This window comes from Chinchilla lanigera, unplaced genomic scaffold, assembly GCF_000276665.1.
Source record: "Chinchilla lanigera isolate Chin_1 unplaced genomic scaffold, ChiLan1.0 scaffold00011, whole genome shotgun sequence".
Lineage (NCBI taxonomy): Eukaryota > Metazoa > Chordata > Mammalia > Rodentia > Chinchillidae > Chinchilla > Chinchilla lanigera.
The window spans coordinates 2,222,767-2,249,684 of NW_004955412.1; the positions used below are offsets into that span (position 1 = coordinate 2,222,767).

The 26,918-nt window shown below is 37.5% G+C and overlaps 1 long non-coding RNA gene across 1 annotated transcript; it reads left to right on the forward strand.

Annotated features, from left to right (window-relative positions):
- LOC106147868 lies at nucleotides 1-26,918 on the forward strand. Its single transcript, XR_001232872.1, has 4 exons — nucleotides 1-71; nucleotides 11,165-11,283; nucleotides 17,173-17,232; nucleotides 25,322-26,918. It is a non-coding gene; the product is annotated as an uncharacterized LOC106147868 (long non-coding RNA).

Consider the following 26,918-nt stretch of genomic DNA (forward strand, 5'->3'; position numbering starts at 1 on the left):
GTCACAGTGCAGTTACCGTTCACTGTCGGCAGGAATATCCATGTCCCATGACAGGAGTGTTCAAGTGTAAGGTATGAAAACTTAATTGCTCTGAAGTACCGATTACTTCCATTTCATCACTTTGCGTATACTGTTATAATTAACACACTGATGAAGTTGTCTAATTTTTGTAATAAATCTTTCTAGCACATATTTATGTGAATGTAGATATAGCAGTCCAATAAAGAACTAGCATATTGCAAGATTATTGCAAAACCCAGGTAAAAATAGCAAACCATACATCTGAGCTCAGATTTATTCAAATCACAAAAGTAGCTCTACAAAACCTCAGAATAATTTCACTGGCCAGTGTTGAAGCAAATCTGACATACACAAATATTCCTGATTTAATTCAGCTGTGAATAATGAACACTGACCCTGTGGTTTCTCTGATAGAATCTCCATATCTGAATTATTTTTGACAGAGAATCACCCTGAGATGTTTAGGTAGTTCACATGCTTTTAAAAATGCAAATTTACATCTTCCTCCCACCGTACCACACCTCTTAAAATTTCATTCCTATTCCTTGGATTAGCCATCAAAGCAAAGTGTTGACAGTTCAATGTTACTTTGTCTTCTATTTTTGTATGCCGTGTTTAAGGCAAATGTCCTTAATTGACTTGTGACAGTGGTAAATGGATGCTAGGATGTCGGGAGTGTTTGGGAGCAGATGGCTGTGTGGACGGCATTCCTCCCAGGACTCACGTGGAGTTACAGCTGTCCAGGGTTACACAGCACGTCTGCAGCTCTGCTTTCTGTCGCTTGCTATTTCAGTGATGAATATGTGTGCCGATCACCCTCTTCCTCTGAGGATTCTGTCCCTTTTGCATGTCTTTTATATTGAATGCACAGCACTATATACATTCATGGAATACCAATAGGTTTCGTGTAGAAGGTGACCTCAAGAAAAAATTCTAGAATATCTCAATTGATGATGGTATTCATTTTGTCTATCTGGACTGGTTCTGATATTGAGTTGGAAGCAATAAAATTCAATACAGTGAGTAAAAAAGCTTCATGTATTGCAAATTAAGTTTTAAAGCAATGTGTAAGACTTCTGGTCTTCCTTGCTTGAAGAATAAGAATACTTTTACACAAAATAAAGGTTCAGTGAATATATTGCTTGATGAAAATTTTTTTTGAGAAATTATGTGTGGTGTTGATACTAATGGAGCTATATAAAAATATTGAGACAATTTTACCTTTCTGTATAGTTCTATGAAGTAAAATTTGAACATTATTTACTAACAAAATATCAATTTAAAATTAAATTTATTAATTTGCATGAAGTACTATAATATCCTAACTGGAAAAATGCCTCAGATGTCTTTCTTTTAGCTTTGGATTCTATTCACTATAACTGTATACATAGTTTCTCTGATTACCATTTGTCTTAGCTACTTCTCTCTTGCTGCTGAGACAAAATACTCAATGCCCAAAATTCAGGAAGGGAGGGTTTTTTTAGCTCACAGTTTGTGGAGGTTTCAGGCCACAATCAGCTGGCTCCAAGGCAGAGTGGCACATGGTGAGGGGCAACAGTTCAAGGTGGCAGAAGATGGCAAAAGCAAAAAGGAGAGAATCAAGCCTCGGATTCTGCTTTATATTGTGAGCAGGCTACCAGCTCCTAGGGTGAGTGTAGCCTCACATCATCTCCCTGCCCTCCACTTGCACAGGCTCAGGATGTTTACAAAGTGAGCACCCTGGTCCTCTGCTGAGTCACTTAGCTAAACTTCTAAACTTCTCAAGTTCATACAATGAGTGAACCATTACACTATTTTCATTTATTTTGTTAACAAATCTTATTTTAAATACTGACCTATATTAGTTGCTTACTTAAATGCCTGCTCCACATACTTCTGTGATTCTCAGTAACATATCAGTGAAATGAAATATATATCTCTACTTTTATAAAGAATTTTCCTGTGATACAGCCTTACTTATGACAATACATTCTTTTCTTTCTTTTTTGAAGCTATATTTTTGAATTGCAAATTTACATAATTAACTTAGTATACACAGTGATTTTTGACTTTTCACTCCACAAAGTAGGGAAATTTTTAACCCAGATTATTGGTATAGATACTTATAAAGGCAGTTTGGGCCATGACTTTCAAAGACATAAAACTACGGACCTGACTGGAAGATAAAGTGCCTATGCACAATATGTAAACATAGATTTCCTAGCTAAAGAAAAAGCTAATTGGAAACTTTTAACCTACCAAACTAAAAAGTGTTCTTAATAAATTTGAGCTTTTCAGGATTATTTGTGGAAAAGACACATCAGCTAGTGTGTCCCTAGGAAATACTTTAAATACTACATATCTAGAGCCCAATAGACATTCCAAATTTAATGTCTCCTACTTGGAAAACATACATAGTTTGAGAAAAACTCTAGACTGAATCAAATTCATACACTGTAAGGAGGCATGGCCACTCCATCAGTGACCAAACTTAAACTCCAGGACTGCTGCAGATTAAAGACAAACATCTCTCGAGATACAAATGGTAGAATGCAATTGCTGCTGCTGCTTGTGCTCTCTGGGTGACTCTTACAGATGCCCACAATAGTAGCTGGGTCACCAACAAACCAGGTAGGCATGAAGCTTCTGAGAGGCTTCTGGGAGGACAGTACAACTGCCATCGAACACTGGACACACACACACAAGAGACAAAGTGCACACACACACACACACACACACACACACACACACACACACACACAGAGTCGTTTATAATCTCTGATATATAGGCTGCATTGCATGCCAAAAGCTCAAAAAGCATAAAACATGGCTCTCGGCCCACTCCTGGCAGAATGATTTCATTTAGCTATTGACAAGCACTGATGCTCTCTGTGGCTTTTTCAATGTTATTTTTTTCGTGTCACTAATCAGTTAATTACAGCCATACTGATAAGGCCCTTGAAATAAGTATTTCTTGTTTTCAGTGTTCTACCTAATTGAAGTTTGTCAATATTGTATGGCAAAAGCCACTGCTGAGGTAATAGTCTAATGCTATTTTCTTCACTGGTTCCAGGCCTAAACGCCCCAGTAAGACAGTTTGATCATTAAATGCATCTTTTCTCAGCAAAGGAGCATCTCTTCCACACTACTACTTTTATGGTGATATGGACAAGGAGGAGAGGCTCTTGCTTTACTTAGATAAGATTATAACCTCAATGCCCCGGCACATCTGAACTCTTTCTTGTCTGTAGTAAAAATACCAGGGTGGTTGATTCTTTTCTCTATTAACAATATCATGCTGGCAGCCAGGACAGAGAGGGCTTAGGGAAATCAGACCTAATTTTAGTGCAAGCTCTAGATTCCTGTTGGATTACATGGTTTTGGATAATAAAGAAAAGCACTACTGAGTTGAATATACTCTCCACCGAGGGGCTCATCAGGAACACTCAAGAAGAACAGTAACAGAGAACTCAGGAGTTTTGATATTGTTGTAGGCAGCTCAGCTAGACAAAAATATTATAGGCAGCCAGACAGGGCTCGGCCTTCCAAGGAGCCAGTATGGAAAACAAGGTACCTTTCAAGTGTGGGGGAGACAAGCACTTCAACTTTGCACCAGACCTCAAGACAGAGGATTAAACAAATGCACCATGCACCTCCCTAGGGATGAACATCAGGGATCGATATTCTACATAGGTAGCCATCACCTTGAAAAAGCCAGGAGGAGTCACTTACCCAAGCCCCTACAGGACAAAAATCCTGCTCTGTATTTCATGCCCGCTTGAGTGACTTGCTTCCACATTTGATATTGATAGAACCTATTTTACCTGAGGAATTGTATTTATAATCTTATTGGTTGATCATAGTTTTGTCCTGCCTCATGCCCACCAATGAGTTTCCTTGCTTCCCACCTTGGACCTGCCTCACCTCTATAAAAATCCCTAGAAAAGGCAGGTTGCTTGGCAACCCACTCAGGTCCCCTTCTGCCTCTCGGACAATATACTTTACCCCAGTAAATATACTCTGCTCTTAACTTCCATTGTTCCTAAGATCCATTCTTCAATTTTAGAGAACACGAATTTGTCCTATGTATCTTTCAGGTTGGGAATTTCTTTCCCCTATGTCAATACCATCTGTCCCTTTCCTTGAGACTGAAGTGTTCCCAGAAGTGATGCTTTGGTAAACTCTGAAAGAAGTAAGAGTTTATTTTTTTCTCTATTTATCCACATGAATTTTAACCAATTTTAATAAAAAATGCAGAGTGATATGTGCCATTTTTGTTCTTGTCCTATTTTTTACTCCTGTCTTACCTATTAATGGATAAATATTAGTGCATACATTTGAAGTAATTTAAATAATCAATCCTGCTTTATCTGAGTTTTAGCAACATGAGGTCTTAAAATGACATCTCTAATTCAGAGAGATAAGGAAAACTTGTACTGTAGTTTATTAAATCATTCCTATTTTTTTTTTTTTTATTCAAGAGTATTTAGAAAATCCTTACCTGGACTTTGCAAATATGTTTTAATCAAATTTCCAAATAATGGGACTAATGAGTCTGGCCCAATTCTCTAAGTTAGACACTTTGTTTATGTATTTGTTTTGTTCTTCTGTTTTTTGTCTATTTTCTCTTTAAAATGAAAAACAAAATTTATATGTGTATACAAAGATAGCTAGTATAGGTATATTATTGATATCTGTGGTTTATTGAAAGAAGCAGTCAATGTTTAGAATTTTCTTTTTTCTTGACCAATTTTGCATGCCTGTATCTGGTAATCAGAACCATTGTTGAACTCTTCCCGTCTTGTATGGTGAAGCTCTGCATCATTTCCAATGTTTTTCTTATTACTTGTTACTATCTTTGATTGTTTGATCACTCCTACATTCCTACGTCTGGTGGACTGAGCAACTTGGTTGACGATAACAGTACGTAATGTAGCAGCCATTACCAACTCCTATCATTTTGTTTTGAGGTCATGTATCATTTTTGTTGTTTTTGTGTTGCATTGATTTTGCCCTTATTGTTGTTGTTTTGTTAGTTTTTTTTATCTTTAAAATAAAAAAGAAAGTAATTCCGGTGTTCCTGAAAAAGAAAAAGCAGAGTATTTCCGGGTGACAGAGGAAGGTGAGGGCGGAGGAGAAAGAACGTTTGCGGAAGCAGGAGCACAGCACGGGAGGGGCGGGAAGGAGCGGGCACCGTGAGAACAGCTGTACCGGAAGGAGGCTATTTTGCACTTGTGCAGAAAGAGGAAATACGCTCTGCTTTTATGTTTTATGGGAAATTATTGATAAATATAAGCCTAGAGTTTGAATGTATTTTCAAAAGCTTTTCACATTCATCAAAAAACGCTGACCCTTGAATACTGGTAATATTTGGATTCATTCATTCTAAGGTACCAAAATTTTTACAGTTGAAATTCTGTTCAAGGATGACTGAAGTTCTCAATAATCCTTAGTAAAAATTTGAAAAGTTGCAAGTATTTACCTCTAAATATTCAGTACCATCAGAAATATATTTGTACATAAGAGGATGGGCAACACATTGGAGACATCTTAAATCTCAGATTCAAGTGAAAAGAGTGAGAAGGCGGCGTTACCTACATGCGGAGAATCTTGTCACTGTGCACCTGCGTCACTCAGAAGACCCCCAAGTAATGCGGCAAATCCATCAGAGATCACAGCAAGTACCTCAGGACGGAAACATGAAGTCGTATGTGATGAGTCAGCGCAGAGGGAATAGCGCGCTAACTCGGAGGCGCAGGACGTTCTCCGGAGCCCAGCTCCTGGGAGTCCAGGAAGGGAAGCACTGAGGACCCTCTCCAGTGCCGGCGTCCTCTGAGCTGCGGAGCAGGGGCCCAATCCTGAGTCAGACCACAGCCGCCAAAACTGGAAAGAATCATGTGGAGATTTACTAAGTAGAGGCTAATCCTTCACGTGAAAACTCTGGTCGTGGAAAATCTCCGAATAAATGTTTTATCTCAGGAATAAAAGAACTTGGTGTTCAGAAAGGTAAACTGAATATTGAGCTGTTTCAATTCAAAAATGATGCTCTGAGGAAAGAAACAAATTTAGTAACCACTTGTTGGACAGTTGGGCTTTATCAGAGTAGATGGGGAGGAAAAATCTAAGCAACTGAGCTCCAAAAGTCTTATGTAATCTTTTTAATTCTAAAGGCTTAGGATTAGAGCCAGATTTTAGGAATATAATACTTCCAAGTTTCAAACTTAATTCTTTCAAATATATCATTTGAAAAAATTTATTCTCACAATTAAATATCTTAGAAAGTATTGACCATATATTTACCCTTTTAAAAATTTATTTATGTCTTGTAATTTACATTTCTAAAATTCATCCTTTAAAATCCTTTAATACTCATGTTCCCCTAGACCCCATGGTGTTTATTTTGATTTTTCTCTTTGAGTGATCTCAGCTGCTTCCAATACTTCAACTATTACAATTTTTCAGCCAAGTAGAGAGCATTTTGAATTCTTTATGCCTAGAATTCTCTTCGTTTTTGTCAGAAGAATAAGACTTCTACCTCATCATGTTTGCCACGGTTCTTTATATTTTGAATTTAGTTTTAATAGTGTGTTTGTTACACGACATAGTTAGTTCCCACTTGGGGGACTGATACACACATGTAGCATCCTGTACATTTTTCTCCTCCTTGCTACCTCACTCCTTCATCTGCTTTTTTGCGCAGATCCCCTTTCTGTCCACACAGTCTGCCTCCCTGTTTCTTAATGTGTCTGTTATATTTCCTCTTTGAGTTATTTATATTTTGAGTTTCTCACAAGGGAGACCAGTAATATTTAACCATCTGTGACTGTGTTATTTCCGTTAGCACTGTGTTCTTAAATCCATCCATTTCCCTAAAAATGAGTCACATTCTCTTGCTCCATGGCTTAGTATTACTCCATTGTACGAATATACCATGTTTTCTTAATCCATGCATCTTTTGATGGACACACAAGCCATTTCTATTACTTAACTATTGGGAATTGTGTTGCTTTAATAAGCATAGTTATACATTATCTCTATAATGTGATGATTTCACTTCTTCAGGAAGATACTTAGACAAGGCATGGCTGGGTCAAATGGAATTTCTGTTTTTCAGTGTTTGAGGAATCCTCTGTACTGATTTCCATATTGGTTGTACTAGTTCACATTCCCACTAGTAATGTAGAAAGGTTACTTTTTCTCCACAATCTCCCTAGCATTTCTTTCTTCATTCCTCCATGATAGCCTCTCTTACTGGGGTCTAAATAGAAGCTAGTGTTACTTTGACTTGTGTTTCTCTACTGGGCAAGGATGCTGAATATTGCTTTCTGTGCTCTGGTCTGTTCACATGTTCATTTGCACTCTAGTTCAGCTCTCGGAGAGTGCAACCCATGTTCTACATATCTGAGGAGCCCCATAATAGGTTATATATCAGAAACAGAATATATTTAATACATATTAATAATTTGCCTTAAAACATCCGTCAGATGCTAATTTACCTGTGAAATCTTCAACTTACTTCTTTTAGGAAAGACTTAATAGTCACTTGCATAAAGATAACTTGTAATAGCTTAATTCTGAAAAGGAAGCAAAGAAGATGAGCGTTGAGCGTCACTCTGTGGGGTGGAATCAAGATTTCGAATGCCCTGACACTTCTTTCTTCCTGTTTGCTTCAGTTTTTACAAGGCTTCCTCCATATAGCTTAATATGATCTCACAACACCCACAATAGCTGTGCCCAAAACTCATTTCAGTGAGAGATATAAATCACTCTCATTTGTTCCAACTGGAAAAAATAATGCGAAGCAAACAGGTTAATGGTTCCATCTCTCCTCAGGTGTCTACTCAGAAGCAACTATTTGGATGCCTGAGTGCTGCGTGGAAACTCTCATTTAGATCATGAAGAAAAGCTTGTATTTTAAAGAATAAGGTGGTGCTAAAAGAAGAGTGCCAGAAGTTTAAAAATAGTATTTGTATTGATCTTACCTCTCAAATGTAATAGTTTCTTTCTTTTGAGTTCATGGAGCAGTTCCATTTTCCTTTATTAAATCAGTAGTCATGTTGCTTTGTAATTGTTCCTTTACATGAATATCTTGATTCTATATCCCTTACAGTCAACTATATATGCCATGTCATTTGATTTTCCTTGATTTAATACACACAAAATTGGATTCATTATTATAGAATAAAGAGTTATCTAAGCAGGGCCTGTATTACCCAAGCCTTGCCTGTTCCAAATATAGGCCTATCTTCAGAACTGAACCCGTGTAATTTCTGAAATATAACCTCTGAGCTTCTGAACTATTTTGCTATTTAAGGGTATTTTTGTAGCCTGAGATCTCAGGCCATGCTGTATCACTTTCCATGCCAGGGACTTGAAAACCAAACAGCGAAGGCTGCTCGGACTCACAGTGTCTGTCTATGTGACAGATCCCTTAAGCAGGCTGCCAAGTACCAGGCGTGTCACCCTACGGGACAGTGCATCTCACATGCGAGTGCACATTGCTATTAGGAAAACTAAACACATCTTACTGCATTTCTATTGGAGAGGGTCGCCTGGACATTTTTGCCGAAATCTGCCCAGACACCATGTGGTCTTCTTACATTTCATGTACATCCTGTCTCTTTGAAAAACCATCACTATCAGTATATCAGCTTTTCCAACCCTTCCAACAAGTCACTAACAAAATTGTAACCATTTATCAATCTGGCATTTTCATTAATTGGTCCACAGTTTTATTTGTTTCGCTCTGGTTTTTCTTATTCTGATTTTTTAATTTCTAATTTCAAAATTCTCACTTTTAAATAAGCGTTTCATTTTATGATAGTCATGGGTACGCGGGACACAGCCCTCAGCCACCTTTCCCTGCTGCGAGCTCCCTACATCACCACTCTACGTTTGTCACAATAATTGGTGCACTAGTGTGACACTATATTAAGAATTTACATGTTTTATTTTTTTTCTAATGCTCTTTTCCTGCACCAGGATCTCACCCAATGTATCACATTCTATAAAAATCATTCTATTGCTCTAGCTTTCTCTAATCCATTCCAATTTTTTGCACTTCTCCTATCCTGATGACCTTGATTGTGCTAAGAAATACTGTTCAGGATTTTGAACAATAATCCTTAATATGAACTGAATTGTGCATATGATTCTCTCAGTCTCTTATCCCCATGTTTTCTACAGTGCACCTGTTAGACAATGTTAAGTGGTGAACGTGTGAGCCTAGCTCCGCTTTGTGATTTTGGTACAGACAGTTATGCTCTTAAGCAGTGTGAATGCTTTGCTGTCTGCTGCAGGTTGAAGAGACATATTGCATAGGGAGTACTGCTGAGATAATGAGTGTACATGACTTAAGAGGAATGCCATCACGTCTTCCATGAGAACTTGCAGATGTGTATATACATTCTGATGTAAAGTATTGATTTATATGCCAAGTTAAATAAAATTCACATAAGCAGGGAAAGATATGGAAGAATCAACTAATGGCTGCAATAATAAGATGGTATAAAAGTAAAACAAATAGTTGATAGAAGGTATATTATTATATTCTTTTAATTGATAGACAAAGATGATTTTATGATATTATACTATAATTTATTTTTTCCAGAGGAGTGAATTGGTAGAACCCATTCTTCAGAAATTTAGTGTAAATAGCTATAGAAAGATAAAATATTGGTAATGAGTTTTTTAATTACTACATTAGAAATGTTTCTTATTCCTTATCTCTTAAAATTAGTCCATTAATAGTATGCAAGTGCCTCATTCAATTGGGCTAAAATAAATGCAGATTTTTAAAAATGAATAAGCTGGTGTACTCATATAAGGGAAATCATTTGATGTTTAAACTTGTGTGTATGACTTATTTCACTTAGTAATATATTTTCAAGATGCATCCACTTACCTACTTATCTACAAATGCCTCAAATTTAAATTTCTTTATGGTAGTGTAGTACTCCATTGTATGTGAATAACCCTTTTTTCCTTGTTCATTTATCTTGTGATGGACATATATATCATTTTCAAAATTTAGCTATTATAAATTGTGCTTCTATTAACAAGGGTATACATGTATCCCTGTAATATAATAATTTTAACTCTTTTGCAAAGATACCTAGAAGAGGTATAATAGAATTTCTATTTTTACTTTTTGAGGAATCCGATTTCCGTAGAAGTAGTACTAGTTTACATTCCCACTGACAATGTAAAGATAGTAATACAGAGTGGAATAACTACTGCTATTCTTTTATTGTTTGATTCTGACTTTTATTTTTTCATAAAAAAAGAATAAGATGAATTCAAGAAGTAGTTGTGCAATTTCTGATAACAACAGGAAAGAATTCAGAAGTAAAATCTGTTTTAAAAGAGCTGAAGAGATTGCATGCAATGTCTACGCCCGAACTTTACATGTTAGAAAGTAGTACTTCACGTACTGTGGGATACGTGAGATGAAAAAACCCTCGCACTAACCTGTTTGATATTGCATGAGAGCGAAACCGCCTTGCAGCCTTAAAGTAATAGACGATTCTAAATTATTATTTCAATTTTATTCAGTTCAAAGTATTACCTGCAGGGTATTTTTCTAGATGCTTAGGAAGGGCAGAGGTAAATAAACGGGCAAGACCTGTGTTAGCAGGATACTCGTCCTAAGAAGATGACACACCACACGCTGTGTGTGCCTTGGTTACTTCCTCACTGCTAAGACTCCGTACACGGCCCCCACAGAGGAAAGAGGGAAAGACCTAACTTGGCTCACACTTTGTGAAAGTTTCACTTCCTGCTCCATGCGCTCTAAGCTGCACAAGAGTGGCAGAGGGTCCTGGCGGAAAACAAGTACTTCTACCACATAAGGCGAGGAAGCATCAAGGCGCAGGCAGGCAGACATTTACTCCAGGTGCTACCCTCGGCGACGCTCCTCCCTTCGGGCTTTACCTCCCAGCGTCTCCTTAGCTATACTTCGGCAAGGAACTAAGGCACTGATCAGTACCACACTCCCATGATCCGGGTGTCTCCCCAAAGCCCCACAGTGAGTACGTGAAGCTTGGGGGCCATCTAGATGCAAACCACAACATTGTGTGCAATTTATAATGTCAAATCTAATTGGTGCGGTACAAAAGACTAGCGAGGATAATCGCATATACGTGGCCTGTTTATTATTCCATAGGTCAAGGATGCCTTCTAGAACTGTGGCGATTTAACCAGGGAAGACATTTGGACAAGATGGGACAGTGGAGATTTCAAGAAAACAGCACAAAAGCACTCATAAACCCGGAATAAAGACAAGTATGTTTGGGAAAGAAAAATATTGCTATCCTGTTATTGTACTGACTTGTGTGTGTGATTACAGATGCCATAGAGTGGGGCAAGGCTGTACAGGTGTGGAAATTTTGTGCGGAAATTTTGTGAGGAATGTATACATTATTCTGTACATCCTTGAAAAGTACAAGTCCAGCACACTTGCTGTATCCCTACATGTTGACAGGCATATCTTATCTCAGACTGCATGATTTCCTTCAGCGACTGCAGTATATTTATTAAATTCCTAAGATTTCTTCTTAGTTAAATGACAGTTTATTGATATTTCCCTCCTATCTCTTATTCTAAAATCTTTCAAATTATGTGTTACCCTTCCCTGAGCCAACTATTTGTATATTGCTATATGACCAATGGTAAAACACTTTTCAATATTCTAAAGAAATGTTATCTTTTGCTGAGAAATGACGATATTTAATATTACTCATTCTTATTTTTCTCAACAATAATTTACATCAAATTAAAACTATGGTGATAGACTGGGCCTAGTTTTAAACTAAAATCAAAATCAGAGACCTCATTATTAAAGCAGAAACACTAACTCTGCTGCAAGAGAGAACAGGCAGAACTCTTGAAGACAAGGGTGTACACAAATATTTCATAAACAAAGCCCAATCACAGAGGAAATACTACAAAGAATCAATACCAAAGAATCAATAAGATCTCATCTTATTAAAAAGCTTTCACACAACCAAAGAAATAACCAATAGAGTGAAAAGACAACCCATAAAGTTGGAAAAAAAATTTACTCAGTTGTCTTTCAGACAAAGGACTTATATCTAGAACATATAAAGGACTGAAAAAAATCAGATCCCCCACATTTAAGGACCCACTCCAAAAATGAGCATCTGAGATGAATACACACCGTCTCCCTGGTGTGAGAAACTGAAAGAGCAAACAAGGACCAAAGGTACACTAGATATTGTGAAATGGGAAGAAATTACTCAAAAGGAAAATAAGATCTAGGGTGGTGGAAGGGGAAAAGAAAAGAAGAGAAAAGGAAAAAACAAATAAAAAAGGTAAAATGGAAACAAAGCTTTGTAAATAGGGAGGGGAAGATGAGCTGAAGGGAGGAAGGGGCCTGGGGCAAAGAGAGACACCGGAGTGTATCTTGTACCGGTGCACATTCCCTATGCTGCATATGAGGATTCTTTTACAACTACAATGTACCAATAAACTAAAGTAGAAAAAAAGTCAAAGCCATGATTTTATAAATAGCAGGAATTACCACAACTTTGCCTTTCCTTTTTGTACAGAGTGAATCAGGGTTGTATTGAAGTAGTAACTTTGTTTGAATTCTGTTTAGCGTTAGGATCTTTTGTCAGTACTTTGGTCATCGCCAAAGATTTTGTTGTTAGAAAATAAAATAGAGTATATAACGTGCCACACTTGTCATTGCTGATAAGTTCAGGCCCTTTGGCATGAAATGGACCATTTGTTATACTACCTCTTAATACAAATGTTAAATCCTTAAGGAAAAAAGTATTTTGAGTGGTTTGTTAATTAACACGAGATGCTAACCAGTACAAAACACCAAGTAAACCAAGTAAACAAAGTTCCAAAAGAACTTTTCTTTTTAGAAATCTAGGTAAAAATCTGATATAGAAATTTTGTGAGTCCAGAAACCTACAGGTGATTCCACATCACCCTCTACAGAGCAATTATCTGTACCTTAATGGTTGAAATCTGTACAGCATATTTCTTTGTCCACTGTATTTGCATCTTCACTAGGTTTACATTTTGTTCTCTTAGGAAAACACTTGCTGTAGGGTCTACAGCAAAGGGAAGCAACATGAGTCAACTTTTCATTAGGAATAGCACTTTGGTGGGGTGATAAAAGCAGGAGAATGGATTAGTCCACAAGTTCAGAAATAAAATTTTCCGTGCAATGAGGTGATGCAGAAATAACACAGGAAAAACATGGAATTATTGTTTTGTCCAATAGTGGGTTCAGAGGACCTTGTATTATAGTAATTGAACACACTACAATAAATTTGTTTGAAAATAGAATGATAAATTTTCCTCAAACTCTAATACAGACATTAAAATCTCAGGCTTCAAATAACATCTCTTTGGGATCCTACTGACTATATCATTGAATCAATGCCTATTATTTCTAGATGGAGCACACTCTTCCATATAGTATCTAGAATTTTTCCCCTCAGGGTTATTTTGAATTTATCTATAATGAAAATAGCCTCTTTAAGATGTTAAGATGTGAATGGTTTTCTCAATGTAGTCTTGACAATGCTTTTTAAGAGTATGCAGAATCTTTTGTGTGAACACATACAGGTCTGTAATAAACCTAGATACTCATGCATCACCTTATATTATCTCATCCAAGGGAACAAAGTCAGTTTACTGCTTCCACCTTTCCACCAGAATGTTCCACCAAGAGGAGCTATAAACAGCACACTGAATCACAGACGCTAAGAGAAGTCTTCCGGCAGGATACACTTTAGTAATATTCATCTAAATTGAATTTCTCCTAATGAAGAAGTTGCCTACATTTTTCTCAAGAACTCTGACACATTTAAATATTACTCTGTGCACCAGTTTTGTGTGGGTCATGAGTCCTCAAAGATATTTTCATCAGCTCTTACTCAAACACCGATGAAGAGCGTGACTACTGACGAAGCCGAACGAGTTAAGCCGCCCAGGTTGGTCATCACAAGATAATGATGATGATTACTTGAGAACTTATTACAAGCACTGTGGCCATATGTGGTTATATTTCTTTAATGCTACCCTTGTTTTGGCTTTAATATCTATTCATAAGTGCATCATTAGCATTCAGAAGGAATTTTTAAAAAGACAATGACAGCAAAATAACCTTTTAAATGACTGCTGTTATATTTCTAAGGAATGATTCACTGGCAATAAAGCTTTAAAAACATACTGCACTGTATGTCATAGCGAATATGGACTTCTGCATTAGCAAGCTCCAAGAAAATGCTCCCTAGGCATGCGGACTTCACCGGACAAGGAACCCAAGCTCGTTACCGCAAAAGTAATCAATAAGCTCTGCTAATGTGTTCAGCTGGCGACACAGACCTGATCAATAAAATCTGCCACATGCTTTTGTTTTAGGAAATGAAACCTCTTAGTTCTTAATTAAAGGAGGGAACTCACATCCGTAATGAGGTTTGCAATGAATATTACCGCAGAGAACATGGGAATAAATTTGAGTTTTTCATTAAAGAGCTGCACAAGGAAGGAGGAAAACAAGGGTTTAAAAATAGGGGTACCTGCTTACTACTTCCTTAGGCTTTTACCATGAAAACAAAGAAAACTGTGTTCACCTTTAGGAGAAAGAATGCCAAAGATTCTGTTTTACAAGGACAATGCCTAAAGAAAAAATAATTTACTCAACAAATTTCTATATAGTAACAAATAAGGTAGCACCTTTGAAGACGAGACTGGAATTAACTGCCTGGAGAACTTACAAAGGAGGACTCAGAGAAGTGGAAGACATTGCAGAAACGTATGGATATTTTCCATAGCCTGACTTTACACTGTAACCTTCCACATTTAATTAAATATTTTATATCATTTAGTGTTAAAGGATTAGGACATTTCTCATATTACTATAAAAATATCACTAAGGGTATTAACAGTGGTGGCACCCCCCCCAAGTTGTGTTACAGAGAAAGATAGTTTACAAGCTTTTCTATTTATGCACAGTGAAAATAGTGAAATAATATTGATTCAATACCTGACCCCGAGGGCCAGAGATATAGCTCAGGGACACTGTGCCTGCTTGCTCAGTGCAAGATCCTGAGTTTGATTCCCGGTTCCAAAGAAAACCAAAAAATTACCCAACCCTGAGGTATTTCTGATTATGAGCTGAAAGAACAATGCTTTATCAGGAATGTGGCAAAATTTTTATTTCTTCTTAAAAAAGCTCTTGTATTATGAAATATATATAATCAAATTGCTTTGTAAAGATAACGTAACAAGTTAGAGGATTTAGTTCTGTGAGTCATTATCTGATATTTCTTCCATAATGTTTCCCTATATTTATTGATTGATTCCAGCTGGCAATGACACACTTATTTGAATTAGGATATTTTCATTTCTTAATTTATCCATCAGATGTAAATTTCTGACTTGGGTGTTTATATATAAGTACTATTGCCCTGGATGTGGCAAAAATGTGGTTATCTGTAAATTATTTCTAACTTTGGCCTATTTGCAATGTAAGTATGTTCTCTGATTTCAAATAAGATAAAATCTTATACAGATCGAAATAACCTTTGTTTCTCAAATGTCTTTTCTTTTTCTGATGATTTAGATCACACACTTCTTCTGAAATATTTATCTTTTTATCTCCTTAAAGATGAGGACAGATGTTTCAAGTGTTTGCTGTTGCTTCAAAAAAGTTTCAGAGGCCTTACATGTTCTCTCTGCACACGCCCTGCTTTGCTTATACCGCTGTATTTTTAAGCTCATTGACCACTCCAGATTTATTGCTCAGCTAGGTACATAATCACCACAGGCCCCACAGGAAGGAAACTCTTGCCAAAAGGAAATAAAGCACTGTAGCCTGTGAGAACCTCAAGCCAGAAAATAGCACTTACAGCGCTGCACGTTTACACAGCTCTACGTACAGGAATCGGACACTATTGATGATAAAAAATACCTATTAAGACAAATTATGACTCCCACATTCATTCACCTTTAAATAATAATGACAATGTCTCTCTGATATGCTTTGCAGAGCGTGTGTGCGCACAAAGGGAGGGTATGGGGACGGGAAGGAGGAGACGAGGGAGCGATCGAAGGGGATCCTGAGCGGCCGCGCTGCACACGGGGCTCTTCTGAACTGTTGCATGCGAGCCGCTTGCTGATTGGTTTACCGCGTTTCCTTCAGAGGACACTGTTTGTGCGAGGCTTTACAGTAACCACGTTACACATTTCAACTCATCTTTAATTTTAAGTCTATGATAAATTCATTGTTTTCGCTAGCTTAAGTCTACCAACAGGGACTCTTGAAATCAAAACTTTTTGTTTTTTTTTTCCGGTACTGGGTATCGAACTCATGACTTCGCATTTGCCAAGCAGGCGCTATGCCGCTGAGCTAAATGGCCAGTCCCTGAAATTAAAACTTTTAAAAGAATTTCCATGGCACCTATAAAAGAAAAATACTGGGTTTTAAACATAGAATTCTCCGATGTGGGAAATCCTCTATGCAATGCATTACAGCTTGCCATTTCTTTCTTTCTCTTTTCTTTTCTTTCCCTTCCTTCGCTCCCTTGCTCCTCCCTCCTTTCTTCCTTCTTTCCTCCATCTTCCTTTTTTTCTTCTCTCTTTTTTTCTCTTCTCTTCTCTCTTCTCTCCTCTTCTTTCTCTCCTCTTCTTTCTCCCCTCCCCTTCCCACCCCTCCTCTCCTCTTCAATTTCTTTTTTTTTCCTTTCTTGTTTTTGACAGCACAGTAGTTACTCAAGAATTGAAGAGAACCTGAAAAACCACTTACCCCTTAACTTACTTCTTACTCAAGTTGCAAAGGAAAATTTGTAATTATTTAGTAAGATAAAAACCTGAGTTCAAACAAAAACAGCACATACTCGTTTTAGATTTCTTGGGCTAGGGATATAGCTCAGTGGCACAGCACCTGCCTGGCAAGCTTGAGCTAGTGAGTTTGATTCCTGGTACCCGCCCCCCCCAAAAAAAACCACCAACAGATTTCTGTACTGCTTTTTTGTTATTGTTTGCTTGAACTATTCTTATTCATTTTTTCTCTTAATTGTATACATCTATTGCTTCTCAATGTCTTACAATACTTCAACATATTCTCACATATGCTGATACAGACTGTTCAAATATCTACTTGATTAATGCTTTTCTTCTTTACTGCAGATTGAGCCCAGGATTTTCCTCATGTTAGGCAAGCATTTTACTGCTGAAAAATATCACCAGGTCTGTATTACTGAAAATACACTATAATGGCTACATTTAAATGACTTGTCACAAAACACACAGGATGGAAAATAATGTTTAACCTATAGTCAGTGAACATTTATTCATCTGAAAAAACAAGTGTTTAATAGCCAATGATAGTTACTAAGAAGTAACTTATTTAAGTAAGAATTGTAAGTTATCTTTTTCTTCTTTGTTTCTTTTTTTCTGTTTTTTTTTTTTTTTTCCGGTACTGGGAATCAAACTCATGACCTCAGCTTTGCCAGACAGGCACTGTGCCACTGAGATAAATTCCCAGCCCAGAAAGTTGTGTTTTTAAATCTCCTTTAAAAACAAAACAAAACAAAACAAAAACAACACATGCATAAAACGAAAGGAGGCTGAAGTTGGTGCACTCCCTTGTTCTCTCTCTGACCTGCTTCCTTGTACCCTCCCCGTGCAAAAGGGCGGTGTTTTTCTGGCCCCCAACAGTTCTCTGTGTCCAGAGCTGGGAGTGTAGTCCTTACCTGATCACAGAACATGGATGTTTAGGAAACTTTGGACTGTATTTTTATCTGTCGGCACAAATAATATAAATATGACGTAAACTATTTTTAAATAAATCATGCATGGGAGTAGACAGAAATTAATCCTTCTTTAGTAGAGTATCTATCAACCTGCAACCTTGTAATTGGAACCTTGGTAGACCTTAGAATAAAGGATGATTTTATAGTGCTCTCAGTACAGCAGGTTCTGAGTATTTGTTTAATTAGGGAATCTTATAAAAGAATATTATACTACTGATATGTCTTTTTTCTTTTTTCCTCCCAATAGCTTACTTGAGATCCCTCAGCCACAGATTGTTGTAATTTGAGGGTTAATTCTGTGATGTAGTTTTCAAACCGTTTGTCTATAGTATCTTAAATAAGCAAATAGGATAATAGTATCCATGCAAATATTGCTAAAGTATGTGAACAAAGTAACATTAGACACATAAAATGTATTTTGTAACTTAAAGTCATAGGGCAGTATCATAGGATGAGTTAGGGGAAACTTTAAAGAGGAAAAGGACCAAATAAAGGAAAAAGTAGTTCATTTGAGTGACAGAACAAGTGAGCATTTTTGTTTCTTATTAAATTAACTAACTAATCAAGTTTCCTTGTAACAGATGCAATACACTGAGGCTTACAAAATGTTGCTTTTCTAAGGCTAAACAGAAGTAAATAAAAGCTGGTAAGGAGCAGAGCAGGAATATTGACAAAATTTATTTAAATCCAAAGATCATTTCCTTTTCATCAGTGAGAGCAACGTGCACCCTTCCCAAAAGTCTCAACAAACACACCTTTCACTTTACTAGAAGTTTAAGAGAATAAGTCCCTAAATAATGTTTCATAAAAGACAGGAACAGGTTTAGGAAAGGATCTAATTTGTGTGTGTGCAGTCCCAGATTCTTTTAGTCATGCATTAAAGATGTTTTCTTTCACTTTATAAAATTTAACGTGAAACTCATGGATATCTAAAGTTTGCATTTTATAGATTTTTTTCCCTGCAGAATTATAGAACGAGCAGCAAAGAACAACAGATCATTAGGAAATCAAGGAGTGATATTTTGTGGCCAGCAGCAAAATTCTTAGCAGCTGGTACTTGAAACCTGTATGTTTCACCCAATTTGCAGCCACGTTAATATGAAACACCTTTTATATTGCCATTGTAACCTTCTAAGGAAAATATCATAAACAAAACCTACACATGTTGTAAATAACTGATAAAATACGTTTAATCGCTCTTTCATTTTTAAGTTTGAGTTCACCAGACACCTAGAAATATTCAAGAGGAATAAGAGAACACCCATGACGTTAGTTTTAATTATATATCACTTAGGACATATTGATCTCAAATATATTCTAGTTCAAAAGAAAACTGCATGTAGAAAAATGTAACCATCAAATTAGGAAATCATTGTTTATATTACATAGAATTTTTAGCTTTAACCATGGGTAGCTCTAATTCATTCTGAAACGTTGAAAACCTAATTCAACTAATGAAAATTTACTTTCCTCTAAAATTATGAGACCAATCTCTGTACACTTGTTTTCTCAGATCCTGTTTTTTAACTAAATATCACAATGAGAAAAATACCATCCGACTTACAGATAATCCCCACACATAGGCTCCTTACAATCCCCTTTCCAGTTCTTAATTCTAGTGTCTAACTTCCCTCCTCCCTCAAGCTGTCTTTTCATTCTGGTTCTTGCCTTCGGGCCACACATTCTTAGTCTTTTCATAAAATTTGTTCCTTCTGGCAGAGGGAGTGTCAGGCTCCAAATGGTCGTCAAGTAGGGCCAGCAATGGCTGTGTTGGACTCTCCTCACTGGAGTCCATTAGATCCATCCTCCAGAGAGGATCAGCAGGACTTCTACTCAAGCCCCCTTAGACCTGCTCTCTGGAGAAAGTCGCTCACCGCCTCTTCCCTGACGCCCCTCTCAGCATGAAGCAGCTGGTCATCTTCACCCAGTCTCTCTTAATGGCAGATAAGAACTCTTCTTCAGAGCAGGGAAATGTAGAAAGGAGTTCACTTGGTCAGCTTATGAGTGAGGCAGCTACCTAGAGGAAGGGTCTGAGGTAAGAGTGGGATGACCAGCTATAATGATACACCTAAATGAATGATCCTCAGGGAACCTAGACTGAGGGCCCTCCCTCTTAAAAAAGGCATCACCTCTGCAGTCCTGAATTTTGAGAAATTTAAAATATAATAAACTTCCTTTAGTATGAATCAGCCACCCCCTCCTTAGGGTATCTGGGGTTACTGCAAGGGAAAATAACTAGTTCTTTCCAAGATCTCCTTTTACTGTAAGGATTATGTAAAGGAACTAGGCTATAGAGCATGGATTCCAATTAATCATTTTTTTTTCACTTCACAGAGATACCAATTCTTGTGCCCTGCTTACCATAAGTAATTCTAAACTGAGGGGCCACGTGGCCACCCAGTTTGTCCTGGAAATCTTGGAGCTATTCCCCTTATTTCCAATAAAAATGCTCCCGAACTAAAAAGAAAACAAAATAAATACAATACAATAAAATTAAATTAAATTAAAAAGCCTCCTCTGATCATTTTCACATAGGAGAACTGTAACTCTCCAGTGAGATAGGCTGAATTCACGTCCCTTGAAATCAAAGAATACATTCCAAGGAACTATGGAGGTTACGAGCAAGAGTGATTTACTGAGAGACAGCTCTGAGAGGCAGGAGGGGTCCCCAACACAGGTTACCAAGGAAGGTTGATTGCATAGGACCAGCAGTTGCTGCTGGAATCTCCCATCTAATTCCAGGATCATTAAACCAGTCTGTTGCAGACCACTTTGCATTCATTTTCCAGCAAGAGCAGTTTATGCGTCAGCAAAAGTGCCAATTTCTTACCTCCCCTACACACACAGATACTGAGAACAGGACAGAGGGAGGGACAGAGGCGGGAGGTGGGACTTTCTGAGAGTGTAAGGGAGTGAGAGAGTAGGAGAGAAAAGTAAGCCACCAGGCTCCTTCTCGGTTCAACCCCGTCAGCTCCACCAGTTCCCCGGGGTAGTGTCAACTATCATCGGGCTTGCCAGTTGTAGCTGCATATCTTGGGACACGATCCCAGCCACTCCAAAAGGGGGCAACTGATATGAGGAGGACTGAGATTAGGCCCTGCAGTTTAAAAAGAGAGGTTAAAAGAGGAGGTTAGCAATCCTTCCCCGAACTGAGCATGCCTTGACCTCTCAAATGTTGTTCTTATGGAAATAGCTCCCTGGGGTGTCACTCAGAGATTAATTCTTTCCACTGTGTTTTAGGTCCAGTTTCCCCCACCCAGTGGGCAGGGATTTTGCACTTATGTGTGCCCTCCTGGACAAGCAAAATTCTGAAGTCTCATCTGTCCCACAGATGGGGACGCATATTCCTTATCTAAAATGATTTCTGTCTTCGGTATTTTTATAGACAAATTCTCACTTTCTAGGGGCTCTACCTGAGGGTGTTTAGTTTCTGGACAGGACAGAAAAGTGAGACAGATTGGGACTCAAACCTATACAGCATCGCTCTCCCTCTCTCTCTCTCTCTGATCTTTAGTAGAAATATGTCTCCCTAAAAGAAAAGCACAATATGATAGGAAAAGATCAGAATAGAGATTCGAAGAAAAAGAGGGGGGTGGGGATTTAGCTCAGCGGCACAGCACCTGCCTGGCAAGTGCAAGGTCATGAGTTCGATTCCTGGTACCAGAAAAAGAACAAACAAACAAAAAACAAAACAAACAAACAAAAAAAAACAAAACAAAAAGAGGTCTTCTCCTCACATGCACACGCTGAGTTAGTGAGATAACCTTCCCATGAGTTATGGCTTCAGCCTGGGAAGGGAAGAGTGGGGAATGTCAAGAGCTAAGACTGCCTCCTCATCAGCAGAGGACCCGACAGGAAAGGGAACTGAGGCAGAGAAGTTTCCATGTTCCTGTCCATGACCATGGAGGGGTATCCATCCAGGCTGTCCCAGTGAATCCTGTCTTAAAAAATGTAGGGACAGCAGCAATGCCAGACACTTATTTGGCTGAATATGGGAATCTCATATTCATATTAAAATATTGTTCCCTACGTAGGCTGAATTCTAACTAAAATTTACCCTAAAAGTATACAAAGTTCCCATGAAAAGCAAAGTCCACTAGGGGGAGCTCCAATGCTTCCTTTCCCCAGTGTCACTGTCTAAAGTAAACCAACAAACCATCTTGTAAACGCCAAACCATCAAACAAACAAATACAAGTACATTCTGCAACTAGTAAGTCTAAATGCAACATATAAAACAGGAATACAAGGGTCTGCCTGCAACAAGAACATGTCCCATCATAATCTTCCCATGTTCTCAATTTAGATCTACCATCATTTTAACAAAAAAGAGAAGCCATTAGCAACACAAAGAGGAAGATGCCCATTTTTGATTACCGAGATGAGTCACAGGGTCCAGTCAAAATACTTTGGGGCACCATGGAGCAAAAGCAAATTCTTACCCCCTTCCAGTTATCTTGGTGGGACCTCCAAATGATGTGGAAGAGACAAACCTCCCAACCTGCCAGAGTCAGATGCCCACACTGGAGTCCCCCCAAATTGAACAATGAATTCCAAGGAGCAATGCAGGTTAGCAGCAGAAAAAATTTTGAGAAATTGCACTTGAGGAGCAGGAGAGGTCCCCAAAGTATGTCCTCTTGCCACAGAAGTCATTTATCTAAGAATGTTTTATACAGCAAAATCATGAGCTGGGTACGAATTTATGAGGTGAATACAATATGGGCCAAGTTATAATCAACCAATAAGATGAAAAATATTAAATAACATTGATCCAATAGTGAAGTAAATCACATAGCAAGGGTACATGGAAAGAACAAAAGCCTTTTTAGAAAGGGATGGGTCCAGATGTTCTGGTCACCCACCTGGATGTCTGATGTCTAGCTGGACTCGGCAGACCAGCCGCTACCAGATACGGTATCACCCCAAGTTATTGCTCATCTCTTGGTGAGGGATGTAGGCCTGGTCCTTAAATCTTTACTTTGAGGCCTGATATTGAACAGATTCATTTCCAGACATAGTTGTGATACATACAGCTCTGATCTTCTACACTGACTCCCTCGAGGGCCCTGCCTTGTCTGACTGCCTATTAATTTCTACTTAACTTAGCTATCTATAATAACTTTATTTCATAAAAGTGCCTTTTATCCTAACAGGAATTTCTTTCTGTGTCTCTCTGTTTGCTTGAGAAAGATCAGTACATTATAATAGGTCTTGGCACTTTTATTCTTTGTTGAAACTAGCACTTTGGGTAAATCATTGAACTACTTTGAAACTATGTTATTATCAAAAAAGAAATAATACTAAAATGTATATACTTATAAATTTATGTTGAATCCTTTGATAATATTTTCTATAATATCATTTTGCATCTTGTATATATTTATATATGCTACCCTAACTTAAAGATATATCATATCTTGTATTTATAAATCATTTTATGTATCTCTATAGTATTTCAAGAAAATTTTGGGTTACATTCTGCACATTAATATATGAGAAGTATGTGATTAGATTAGTATCTTCCCATAAATAACTTACTATTCCATGGGATTTATTTTACCCAGGATTCTCTCAAATATAAGACTTTCCTAGTCAGAGAATTTTGTTGAACATTGTCCATAGTATTTCCATTATAGTATTTCTAAAGGGACATTAAACATTAAAATCAGAAGCTGAAGAAACCCATTTAACAGTGTTTAAAAGGCATAATTTTCCTTTTAAAAATGAATACATTTAAAATTGGCCAGCCATGGTAGGGCACACCTGTCACCCCAGCACTCGTGGGGCTGAGGCAGTAGGATCGCTATGAGCTCCCTGAGGCCAGGCTTGACTACAGAGTGAGTTCAAGGCCAGCCTGAACTACACAGTGAGACTCAGTCTAAAAAACAACCCCAAAAGTTTATACTTTTAAAATTATACAAACATATTCACAGGTTGTGTGCTAACAACTATTAACTTCTTAGGAGAAGAGATTTGAAAATAGATGGCCTAGGACTCATTAAATAACATTTTATTCATTGATATGAAGTGTCATATTACCATAACATGTCTGAATCATACACATAAATAAATGCCAAATTTACTCAAAAGTGTTTTGAGAAACCTCTACCAGCTACTTATGAGAAAGTTTTAGAGTAGGGCAAAGAATTAGAGGGAAACTGCCTCACAGTGCCGGCAGGGAGCTGGCGACACGCCGCTGGTATGCGGGAAGGCACAGGCGTCTGTCTCCAGCAGTACCCGTCTTTCGAATGCGTGTATCTCTGGAGAAGTGTCAGGAAATGCCATTGCCCCCAAGGCGCAGAAAATATCTCATTATTCTGAAGGAAATCCTGGGTGAAATGCCTCAATCTCTGTTCACGTTGGATGAAGAAAGGGAGCTTGAGAGCATAATTCTGTACCAATGAAACTAAAATTCTATTATTCAAGAAAGTATAAGAAAATTCTGCACAAAGTCTACCAGAGATGCAAGGCAGAATTTGGCTACCTATGATGAAGGACCGTACAAAACAAAGAAATCCCAGTCTTGAAAGCAGGCATTCATGGACTCCCTAAAAGCAAAACTAAGAAACAGACTTTTAAAAAGGATCTCCCGGTAATGAGCAACACACTGCATAACCGGAGAAGAGGAAAGCCATGCAACAAGCACCCCTGTGTTTCAAACCTCTAGAAATGGCTCAAAGCTGAGGATGGAACTTTTGCATTAGTAAAAACTCCTCAGCATGTCGCCACCGAGCTGCAAAAAGCCATTAGAGAAATTGGAAGCTGGTGGTAGACAAAAGACACACTCCAATTCAGTTCAACTCCTTGTTTTAGCATTCCAATCTCATTCTAAATTATTGAAATATTATAGCTAGGCTTAAATTATGCATACCTCAGTCACTTTGAGATTATGTAGGACACTTAATATTCAATAAAGTTAAACATCACACAGGTACAAGCAAACACCCAAATATGAAAACAAGGTGGAGATTAAATATCATCTAGAGAAAATTAAAAAATCACACACAGAAGTGGCCAACAAGTTGGAGCTCTCAGAGCGAAAGAGATTTTAAAAATAAACACAAGAAATTTTAGAGAAGACCACGGAAAAGGAGGTGGCAAGCATAACAAAATTCAAGCAATCACCCTAATTAGAGCAGCACAGCAAGTGTTTTCATGACCAATCAGGGCATATTCCCATCTTCTAATGTGGATGTGAAATGCTACAAAATTTAAACCAAATGGAGATCTTTAGGTTCTTGTGAGTTTATAAAACAAAACCAGATGCAGTTTAGACATAAGTAAACACAGGACTAAAAGAAAAACCATGCTACTACAGTATTTGTTCTGGATTGAATCCTGTATTTTTTTAAGAATGTTGATACAATTTAAAACATCAGTGTTATATATTTTCACCCAGGAATAATAATTGTTTAATGAGAAGCAAAAGTGAAGATAACATGACCTTGTTTTTCAGATATGTATGGACAGGGATCTGGGCAATAATGCTATGTGGGTTTTCCTTCTGATTATTATTTATTACCAGAGAAGCTACGTTGAACCTAACAACATGTGATGGAAGGAGATTAGGGCATTTGAAGACAAAAATTTCAAAACAGAAGAAAAAGAGTAAGTTTTGCAACTCCCAGACACAAGGAACGTGGGTATGCTGTGAGTAGACAAGGAGATAAGCCCGGACTTTGAAAGGGACAAGGGAAGTTCTCTTCTAAGGGGACAGACGTGTGTCAACAACAGCAAGAAAGTGAAAGGAGCTTTACAGAAACATGCAACAGGAGTTTCATGCTGAGAAGTGGGACTGATTGAAAAATGGGAACACAAGATGGACATGGCAAGAATGGAGATGATTTAATTGATTTGATAAACCTAGAAAATAAATGTGTGAAAATGGAAGTCAAGGAATAAAAGAGTTCTGACTTAACTGAGCTTATCTGAACTATCAAAACATAGATGGTTTTAAAGAAATGTAATTGTTAGCTTCAGGAAAGGCTGTGAGTTACCACTGAAATTCCAAGAGTATTTACTTGTGATGTATAGCTCTAGAGCATACACTCAAGTTTGAAAGACTAAAGTCAGTGTTTTGACTGTTTGCTAGTCAAGGGTGTTAAGCGAAGGGACGCAAGTTTAAGACAACTAAATGAGTGTTGACTCCATGGGAGGGATTACCGCAAGTAGATTACAGGTAGATGTAAGAATCTCTGCGATGCATGGAATATTCTCTAGTGAAATAATGTCATGGATTAACGTTAGAAATGGGCATCCAGTTCCTTTTTAGTAAGATGGAAAACTTGTTAAATGGATCTGCTGGGATGTTTGTGGCTGCCAGTAGCAGTAAATTTGGGTATTTACAGTCAGTAAGGACATTGACATCTTCCAAGAATAATTTCATAGGCAAGATACACTCAAGGGTAGTTTGAATTTGTGGATGAATAAGAGAACCAAAAAAAGCTATTTCCTATCAATGTTCTTTTCTGACATTTTCTATGGGTTGGATTGAAATATTAATCCTGTATAGTTACAAATTGGCCACAGTTAGCAACATTTATGTTCGCATTTTTGGTTACATATCTTAAGGAACAGCTAAATCTTGTAGTAAGTGTATGTTACTAAATATTGCGTATCTATGCTACAATACGTGCATACCATTCATGTTCCCAGCCGAAATGTGTGCAATACATTCTCAGCGATATTTGGCAGTTTCTGTCTCTCTAACATTATGATTTGAAGTGGTATAAAGTTACAGTTTAAATGTTTGTTTTCCTGATGACAGTTGACATCAGTAACTTTTTTTAATGTTCTGGTTCATATATTTTTGAGACATATTTTTTAGATGTATGTACATTTTGGAAGGATATTTATCCCCCTAATTTTTAATGAAGAGCTCTTTTTGGATACAAATGATTTGCCAAATATTTGCCATATTTTAGCAGAAATTTTGTGCTGTAAAGATATAGGGATGCTATTTATGAAGATATTTAAATAAGCTAGAGTTGCTACATAAATCCTGATTTTACATTACATGAATGGCTCACCGTAAGATCCCATTTAAGTTAAATCAATAAATAAACATCTAATTGAAAGAAAAATATAAAATCTGGTTATAATTCTACACACTAACATTTACA